We start from the raw sequence: 10678 nt of genomic DNA on the forward strand, positions 1-10678 counted from the left end.
CAGATAGACAGTGCCTTCGGAAAGTATTCAGACCCCTTGACATTTTCCACATTTTGTTACATTACAGCCTTATTCTAAAATTGTTTTTTTCCCCTCATCAATCTACGCACAATACCCCATAATGATAAAGCAAAAACATGTTTTTATAATTTTTAGGAAATTACAACCAAAAAAACCTGCAAATATCACATTTACATAAGTATTCAGGTCCTTTACTCAGTACTTTGTTGAAGCACCTTTGGCAGCGATTACAGCCTTGAGTCTTCTTGAGTATGACGCTACAAGCTAGGCTCACCTGTATTTGGGGAGTTTCTCTCATTCCTCTCTGCAGATCCTCTCAAGCTCTGTCAGGTTGGATGGGGAGCATTGCTGCCCAGCTATTTTCAGGTCTCTCCAGAGATGTTCGATCGGGTTCAAGTCCGGGCTCTGGCTTGGCCACTCAAGGACATTCAGAGACTTGTCCCGAAGCCACTCCTGCGTTGTCTTGGCTGTGTACTTAGGTTCGTTTTCCTGTTGGACGATGAACCTTCGCCCCAGTCTGAGGTCCTGAGCACTCTGGAGCAGGTTTTCATCAAGGATCTCTCTGTACTTGCTCTGTTCATCTTTCCCTCGATCCAGACTAGTCTACCAGTCCCTGCCGCTGAAAAACATCCCCACAGCATGATGCTGCCAACACCATAGTTCACCGTAGGGATGGTGCCATGTTTCATCCAGACGTGACGCTTGGAATTCAGGCCAAAGTGTTCAATCTTGGTTACATCAGACCAGAGAATCTTGTTTTTCATGGTCTGAGAGTCTTTAGGTGCATTTTGGCAAACTCCAAGGGCGCTGTTATGTGCCTTTTACTGAGGAGTGGCTTCCGTCTGGCCACTCTACCATAAAGGCCTGATTGGTGGAGTGCTGCAGAGATGGTTGTCCTTCTGGAAGGTTCTCCCAACTCCACAGAGGAACTCTAGAGCTCTGTCAGAGTGACCATCGGGTTCTTGGTCACCTCCCTGACCAAGGCCCTTCTCCCCCGATTGCTCAGTTTGGCCAGGCGGCCAGCTCTAGGAAGAGTCTTGGTGGTTCCAAACTTCTTCCATTTAAGAATGATGAAGGCCACTGTGTTCTTGGGGACCTTCAATGCTGCAGAAATGTTTTGTTACCCTTCCCCAGATCTGTGCCTTGACACAATCCTGTCTCGGAGCTCTACGGACAATTCCTTCGACCTCATGGCTTGGTTTTTGCTCTGACATGCACTGTCAACTGTGAGACCTTATATGGACAGGTGTGTGCCTTTCCAAATCATGTCCAATCAATTGAATTTACCACAGGTGGACTCCAATCAAGTTGTAGAAACATCTCAAGGATGATCAATGTAAACAGGATGCACCTGAGCTCAATTTCGAGTCTCATAGCAAAGGGCTGAATACTTATGTAAATAAGGTATTTATGTCTTTTTATTTTTAATACATTTGCCAAAAAAATCTAAAAACCTGTTTTCGCTTTGTCATTATGGGGTATTGTGTGTACAAAAAAATTATATTTTATCAATTTTAGAATAAGGCTGTAACGTAACAAAATGTGGAAAAAGTCAAGGGGTCTGAATACTTTCCGAAGGCACTGTATGTGCTTATGATTCTGTGATACAAAATGTCTGCACGATTATTGAACAAGCATACATATAACTATAATTTCGTAACACATCAAAAAGTTACAGTACAATTAGTATTTACTCATTGTAGTAACTCATATATTACTGACATTTTGCAGTGGAAACCTTGCAGACTGAACAGTTAAGTGGACTGTGTGGCATGTGTGAAATTCAATTACAGACCTGCTGTGGAGGCACACAGCACGTGTCTTCACTGACATTTTCAACATGTCCCTGGCTGAGTCTGTAATACCAACATGTTTCAAGCAGACCACCATAGTACCTGTTCCCAAGAACACTAAGATAACATGCCTAAATGATCCCGACCCATAGCACTCACGTCTGTAGCCATGAAGTGCTTTGAAAGGCTGGTCATGGCTCACATCAACACCATTATCCCAGAAACCCTAGACCCACTCCAATTTGCATACCGCCACAACAGATCCACAGATGATGCAATCTCTATTGCACTCCACACTGCCCTTTCCCACCTGGACAAGAGAAACACCTACAGTGAGGGAAAAAAGTATTTGATCCCCTGCTGATTTTGTACGCTTGCCCACTGACAAAGAAATGATCAGTTTATAATTTTAATGGTATGTTTATTTTAACAGTGAGAGACAGTATAACAACAAAACAATCCAGAAAAACGCATGTCAAAAATGTTATAAATTGATTTGCATTTTAATGAGGGAAATAAGTATTTGACCCCCTCTCAATCAGAAAGATTTCTGGCTCCCAGATGTCTTTTATACAGGCAACGAGCTGAGATTAGGAGCACACTCTTAAAGGGAGTGCTCCTAATCTCAGCTTGTTACCTGTGTAAAAGACACCTGTCCACAGAAGCAATCAATCAATCAGATTCCAAACTCTCCACCATGGCCAAGACCAAAGAGCTCTCCAAGGATGTCAGGGACAAGATTGTAGACCTACACAAGGCTGGAATGGGCTACAAGACCATCGCCAAGCAGCTTGGTGAGAAGGTTATTATTCGCAAATGGAAGAAACACAAAATAACTGTCAATCTCCCTCGGCCTGGGGCTCCATGCAAGATCTCACCTCGTGGAGTTGCAATGATCATGAGAATGATCATGAGAACAGCCCAGAACTTCACGGGAGGATCTTGTCAATGATCTCAAGGCAGCTGGGACCATAGTCACCAAGAAAACAATTGGTAACACACTACGGTGTGAAAGACTGAAATCCTGCAGTGCCCGCAAGGTCCCCCTGCTCAAGAAAGCGCATATACAGGGCCGTCTGAAGTTTGCCAATGAACATCTGAATGATTCAGAGGAGAACTGGGTGAAAGTGTTGTGGTCAGATGAGACCAAAATGGAGCTCTTTGGCATCAACTCAACTCGCCGTGTTTGGAGGAGGAGGAATGCTGCCTATGACCCCAAGAACACCATCCCCACCGTCAAACATGGAGGTGGTAACATTATGCTTTGGGGGTGTTTTTCTGCTAAGGGGACAGGACAACTTCACCGCATCAAAGGGACGATGGACGGGGCCATGTACCGTCAAATCTTGGGTGAGAACCTCCTTCCCTCAGCCAGGGCATTGAAAATGGGTCGTGGGTGGGTATTCCAGCATGACAATGACCCAAAACACACGGCCAAGGCAACAAAGGAGTGGCTCAAGAAGAAGCACATTAAGGTCCTGGAGTGGCCTAGCCAGTCTCCAGACCTTAATCCCATAGAAAATTTGTGGAGGGAGCTGAAGGTTCGAGTTGCCAAACTTCAGGCTCGAAACCTTAATGACTTGGAGAAGATCTGCAAAGAGGAGTGGGACAAAATCCCTTCTGAGATGTGTGCAAACCTGGTGGCCAACTGCAAGAAACGTCTGACCTCTGTGATTGCCAACAAGGGTTTTGCCACCAAGTACTAAGTCATGTTTTGCAGAGGGGTCAAATACTTATTTCCCTCATTAAAATGCAAATCAATTTATAACATTTTTGACATGCGTTCTTCTGGATTTTTTTGTTGTTATACTGTCTCTCACTGTTAAAATAAACATACCATTAAAATTATAAACTGATCATTTCTTTGTCAGTGGGCAAGCGTACAAAATCAGCAGGGGATCAAATACTTTTTTCCCTCACTGTACGTGAGAATGCTATTCATTGACTACAGCTCAGCGTTCAACACCATGGTGCCCTCAAAGCTCATCACTAAGCTAAAGACCCTGGGACTAAACACCTCCGTCTGCAACTGGATCCTGGACTTCCTGACGGGCCACACCCAGGTGGTAAGGGTTGATCCTTAACACGGGGGCCCCTCAGGGGTGCGTGCTCAGTCCCCTCCTGTACTCCCTGTTCACCCATGACTGCATGGCCAGTCATGACTCCAACACCATCATTAAGTTTGCCAACGACACAACAGTTGTAGGCCTGATCACCGACAGCGATGAGACAGCCTATAAGGTGGAGGTCAGAGACCTGGCCGTGTGGTGCCAGGATAACAACCTCTTCCTCAATGTGATCAAGACAAAGGAGATGATTCTGGACTACAGGAAAAAAAATAGGACTGAGCATGCCCCCATTCTCATCAACGGGGCTGTAGTGGAACAGGTTGAGAGCTTCAAGTTCCACATCACCAACAATCTATCATGGTCCAAACACACCAAGACAGTCGTGAAGAGGGCACGTCAAAGGCTATTCCCCCTCAGGAGACTGAAAATATTTGGCATGGGTCCTCAGATCCTCAAAAGGTTCTACAGCTGCACCATCGAGAGCATCCTGACTGGTTGCATCACCGCCTGGTATGGCAACTGCTCGGCCTCCGACCGCAAGGCACTACAGAGGGTTGTGCGTACGGCCCAGTACATCACTGGGCCCAAGCTTCCTGCCATCCAGGACCTCTATACCAAGCGGTGTCAGAGGAAGGCCCTAAAAATTGTAAAATACTCCAGCCACCCTAGTCAGAGACTGTTCTCTATGCTACTGCCCGGCAAGTGGTACCGGAGCACCAAGTCTAGGTCCAAAAGGCTTCTTAACAGCTTCTACCCTCAAGCCATAACACTCCTGAACAGCTATTCATGGCTAACCGGACTATTTGCGCCCCCGCACATTGACTCTGTACCAGTACCCCCTGTATATAGCCTCCTTACTGTTATTTTATTTTACTGCTGCTCTTTAATAATGTTTTGTTTTTATTTTTTACTCATCTATTTTTTACTTAAAACTGCATTGTTGGTTAAGGGCTTGTAAGTAAGCATTTCACTGTAAGGACTACACCTGTTGTATTCGGCACATGTGGCAAATACAATTTGATTTGATTTGATTTTTGAATGACAGCTTTGCACACTCTTGGCATTCTCTCAACCAGCTTCATGAGGTAGTCACCTGGAATGCATTTCAATTAACAGGTGTGTAATTTGTGGAATTTCTTTCCTTCTTAATGCGTTTGAGCCAATCAGTTTTGTTGTGAAAAGGTAGGGGTGATATACAGAAGATAGTCATATTTGGTAAAAGACAAAGTACATATTATGGCAAGAACAGCTCAAATAAGCAAAGGGAAACAACAGTCCATCATTACATTAAGACATGAAGGTCAGTCAGTACAGAAACATTTCAAGAACTTTGAAAGTTTATTCAAGTGCAGTCACAAAAACCATCAAGCGCTATGATGAAACTGGCTCTCATGAGGACCGCCACAGGAATGGAAGAACCAGAGTTATCTCTGCTGCAGAGGATAAGCTCATTAGAGTTACCAGCCTCAGAAATTGCAGCCCAAATAAATGCTTCACAGAGTTCAAGTCACAGACACATCTCAACATCAACTGTTCAGAGGGGACTGTGTGAATCATGCCTTAATGGTGAAATTGCTGCAAAGAAACCACTACTAAAGGACACCAATAAAAAGAACAGTCCAGAAGGAGTTCCCACATATGCTGAGCACTTGTTGGCTGCTTTCCTTCACTCTGCAGTCCAACTCATCCCAAACCATCTCAATTGGGTTGAGGTCGGGTGATTGTGGAGGCCAGGTAATCTGATGCAGCACTCCATCACTCTCCTTCTTGGTGAAATAGCCCTTACACAGCCTGGAGGTGTGTTGGGTCATTGGCCTGTTGAAAAAGGCAAAGGGTGGCTATTTGAAGAATCTCAAATATAAAATATATTTTGATTTGTTTAACACTTTTTTGGTTACTACATGATTCCATATGTGGTATTTCATAGTTTTGATGTCTTCACTATTATTCTACAATGTAGAAAATAGTAAAAATAAAGAAAACCCTTGAATTAGTACGTATTTCCAAACTTTTGACTGGTACTGTATTGTAAGCACATTTTTTTCACGTTATTTATACTGATACAATTGCTCAGAGAAAAATATTTTGTTTAACAAGTAATACTTTTTTTCTCAAAAAGATGGTTGAGAGAATGCAAAGCTGTCATTCAAAAATCAAATCGTACTATCAATCAATCTATCAATTTTATTTTATATAGCCCTTCTTACATCAGCTAATATCTCGAAGTGCTGTACAGAAACCCAGCCTAAAACCCCAAACAGCTAGTAATGCAGGTGTAGAAGCACGGTGGCTAGGAAAAACTCCCTAGAAAGGCGAAAACCTAGGAAGAAACCTAGAGAGGAACCAGGCTATGAGGGGTGGCCAGTCCTTTTCTGGCTGTGCCGGGTGAAGATTATAACAGAACCATGCCAAGATGTTCAAAAATGTTCATAAGTGACAAGCATGGTCAAATAATAATCAGGAATAAATCTCAGTTGGCTTTTCATAGCCGATCATTAAGAGTTGAAAACAGCAGGTCTGGGACAGGTAGGGGTTTCGTAACCGCAGGCAGAACAGTTGAAACTGGAATAGCAGCAAGGCCAGGCGGACTGGGGACAGCAAGGTGTCATCATGCCCGGTAGTCCTGACGTATGGTCCTAGGGCTCAGGTTCTCAGAGAGAAAGAGAGAACGAGAGAATTAGAGAGAGCATACTTAAATTCACACAGGACACTGGATAAGACAGGAGAAGTACTCCAGGTATAACCAACTAACCCCAGCCCCCCGACACATAAACTACTGCAGCATAAATACTGGAGGCTGAGACAGGAGCGGTCCGGAGACACTGTGGCCCCATCCGAAGAAACCCCCGGACAGGGCCAAACAGGAAGGATATAACCCCACCCACTCTGCCAAAGCACAGCCCCCGCACCACTAGAGGGATATCCTCAACCACCAACTTACAATCCTGAGACAAGGCCGAGTATAGCCCACAGAGGTCTCCACCACAGCACAAACCAAGGGGGGGCGCCAACCCAGACAGGAAGATCACGTCAGTAACTCAACCCACTCAAGTGACGCACCCCTCCCAGGGACGGCATGAAAGAGCACCAGCAAGCCAGTGACTCAGCCCCTGCAACAGGGTTAGAGGCAGAGAACCCCAGTGGAGAGGGGAACCGGCCCGGCAGAGACAGCAAGGGCTGTTCGTTGCTCCAGAGCCTTTCCGTTCACCTTCACACTCCTGGGCCAGACTACACTCAATCATATGACCTACTGAAGAGATAAGTCTTCAGTAAAGACTTAAAGGTTGAGACCGAGTCTGCGTCTCTCACATGGGTAGGCAGACTGTTCCATAAAAATGGAGATCTATAGGAGAAAGCCCTGCCTCCCGCTGTTTGCTTAGAAATTCTAGGGACAATTAGGAGGCCTGCGTCTTGTGACCGTAGCGTACGTATTGGTATGTACGGCAGGACCAACTCGGAAAGATAGGTAGGAGCAAGCCCATGTAACGCTTTATAGGTTAACAGTAAAACCTTGAAATCAGCCCTTGCCTTAACAGGAAGCCAGTGTAGGGAAGCTAGCACTGGAGTAATATGATCAAATTTCTTGGTTCTAGTCAGGATTCTAGCAGCCGTATTTAGCACTAACTGAAGTTTATTTAGTGCTTTATCCGGGTAGCCGGAAAATAGAGCATTGCAGTAGTCTAACCTAGAAGTAACAAATGCATGGATTAATTTTTCTGCATCATTTTTGGACAGAACATTTCTGATTTTTGCAATGTTACGTAGATAGAAAAAAGCTGTCCTTGAAACAGTCTTGATATGTTCGTCAAAAGAGAGATCAGGGTCAAGAGTAACGCCGAGGTCCTTCACAGTTTTATTTGAGACGACTTTACAACCATCAAGATGAATTGTCAGATTTAACAGAAGATCTCTTTGTTTCTTGGGACCTAGAACAAGCATCTCTGTTTTGTCCGAGTTTAAAAGTAAAACGTTTTCAGCCATCCACTTCCTTATGTCTGAAACACAGGCTTCTAGCGAGGGCAATTTTGGGCCTTCACCATGTTTCATTGAAATGTACAGCTGTGTGTCATCCGCATAGCAGTGAAAGTTAACATTATGTTTTCGAATAACATCCCCAAGAGGTAAAATATATAGTGAAAACAATAGTGGTCCTAAAACGGAACCTTGAGGAACACCGAAATGTACAGTTGATTTGTCGGAGGACAGACCATTCACAGAGACAAACTGATATCTTTCCGACAGGTAAGATCTAAACCAGGCCAGAACTTGTCCGTGTAGACCAATTTGGGTTTCCAGTCTCTCCAAAAGAATGTGGTGATCGATGGTGTCAAAGGCAGCACTAAGGTCTAGTAGCACGAGGACAGATGCAGAGCCTCGGTCTGACGCCATTAAAAGGTCATTTACCACCTTCACAAGTGCAGTCTCAGTGCTATGATGGGGTCTAAAACCAGACTGAAGCATTTCGTATACATTGTTTGTCTTCAGAAAGGCAGTGAGTTGCTGCGCAACAGCTTTTTCTAAAATTTTTGAGAGGAATGGAAGATTCGATATAGGCCGATAGTTTTTTATATTTTCCGGGTCAAGGTTTGGCTTTTTCAAGAGAGGCTTTATCACTGCCACTTTTAGTGAGTTTGGTACACATCCGGTGGATAGAGAGCTGTTTATTATGTTCAACATAGGAGGGCCAAGCACAGGAAGCAGCTCCTTCAGCAGTTTAGTAGGAATAGGATCCAGTATGCAGCTTGAAGGTTTAGAGGCCATGATTATTTTCATCATTGTGTCAAGAGATATAGTACTAAAACACTTAAGTGTCTCTCCCGATCCCAGGCCCTCGCAGAGCTGTGCAGATCCAGGACAGCTAAGCCCTGGAGGAATACGCAGATTCAAAGAGGAGTCCGTAATTTGCTTTCTAATGGTCATGATCTTTTCCTCAAAGAAGTTCATGAATTTATTACTGCTGAAGTGAAAGCCATCCTCTCTTGGGGAATGCTGCTTTTTAGTTCGCTTTGCAACAGTATCAAAAAGAAATTTTGGATTATTCTTATTTTCCTCGATTAAGTTGGAAAAGTAGGATGATCGAGCAGCAGTGAGGGCTCTTCGGTACTGCACGGTACTGTCTTTCCAAGCTAGTCGGAAGACTTCCAGTTTGGTGTGGCGCCATTTCCGTTCCAATTTCCTGGAAGCTTGCTTCAAAGCTCGGGTATTTTCTGTATACCAGGGAGCTAGTTTCTTATGACAAATGTTTTTCGTTTTTAGGGGTGCAACTGCATCTAGGGTATTGCGCAAGGTTAAATTGAGTTCCTCAGTTAAGTGGTTAACTGATTTTTGTCCTCTGACGTCCTTGGGTAGGCAGAAGGAGTCTGGAAGGGCATCAAGGAATTTTTGTGTTGTCTGAGAATTTATAGCACGACTTTTGATGCTCCTTGGTTGGGGTCTGAGCAGATTATTTGTTGCGATTGCAAACGTAATAAAATGGTGGTCCGATAGTCCAGGATTTTGTGGAAAAACATTAAGATCTACAACATTTATTCCATGGGACAAAACTAGGTCCAGAGTATGACTGTGGCAGTGAGTAGGTCCAGAGACATGTTGGACAAAACCCACTGAGTCGATGATGGCTCCGAAAGACTTTTGGAGTGGGTCTGTGGACTTCTCCATGTGAATATTAAAATCACCAAAAATTAGAATATGATCTGCTATGACTACAAGGTCTGATAGGAATTCAGGAAACTCAGAGAGGAACGCTGTATATGGCCCAGGAGGCCTGTAAACAGTAGCTATAAAAAGTGATTGAGTAGGCTGCATAGATTTCATGACTAGAAGCTCAAAAGATGAAAACGCCATTTTTTTTTTTGTAAATTGAAATTTGCTATCGTAAATGTTAGCAACACCTCCGCCTTTGCGGGATGCACGGGGAATATGGTCACTAGTGTAACCAGGAGGTGAGGCCTCATTTAACACAGCAAATTCATCAGGCTTAAGCCATGTTTCAGTCAGGCCAATCACATCAAGATTATGATCAGTGATTAGTTCATTGACTATGACTGCCTTTGAAGTGAGGGATCTAACATTAAGTAACCCTATTTTGAGATGTGAGGTATCACGATCTCTTTCAATAATGGCAGGAATGGAGGAGGTCTTTATCCTAATAAGATTGCTAGGGTGAACACCGCCATGTTTAGTTTTGCCAAACCTAGGTCGAGGCACAGACACAGTCTCAATGGGTATGGCTGAGCTGACTACACTGACTATGCTATTGGCAGACTCCACTAAGCTGGCAGGTTGGCTAACAGCCTGCTGCCTGGCCTGCACCCTATTTCACTGTGGGGCTAGAGGAGTTAGAGCCCTATCTATGTTGGTAGATAAGAGGAGAGCACCCCTCCAGCTAGGATGGAGTCCGTCACTCCTCAGCAGGTCAGGCTTGGTCCTGTTTGTGGGTGAGTCCCAGAAAGAGGGCCAATTATCCACAAATGTTATCTTTTGGGAGGGGCAGAAAACAGTTTTCAACCAGCGATTGAGTGCTGAGACTCTGCTGTAGAGCTCGTCACTTCCCCTAACTGGGAGGGGGCCAGAGACAATTACTCGATGCCGACACATCTTTCTAGCTGATTTACACGCTGAAGCTATGTTGCACTTGGTGACCTCTGACTGTTTCATCCTAACATCGTTGGTGCCGACGTGGATAACAATATCTCTATACTCTCTACACTCGCCAGTTTTAGCTTTAGCCAGCACCATCTTTAGATTAGCCTTAACGTCGGTAGCCCTGCCCCCTGGTAAACAGTGTATGATCGC

The sequence above is a fragment of the Coregonus lavaretus genome (assembly GCF_964263955.1).
Source record: "Coregonus lavaretus genome assembly, chromosome: 9".
In the NCBI taxonomy this organism is placed as follows: Eukaryota; Metazoa; Chordata; class Actinopteri; order Salmoniformes; family Salmonidae; genus Coregonus; species Coregonus lavaretus.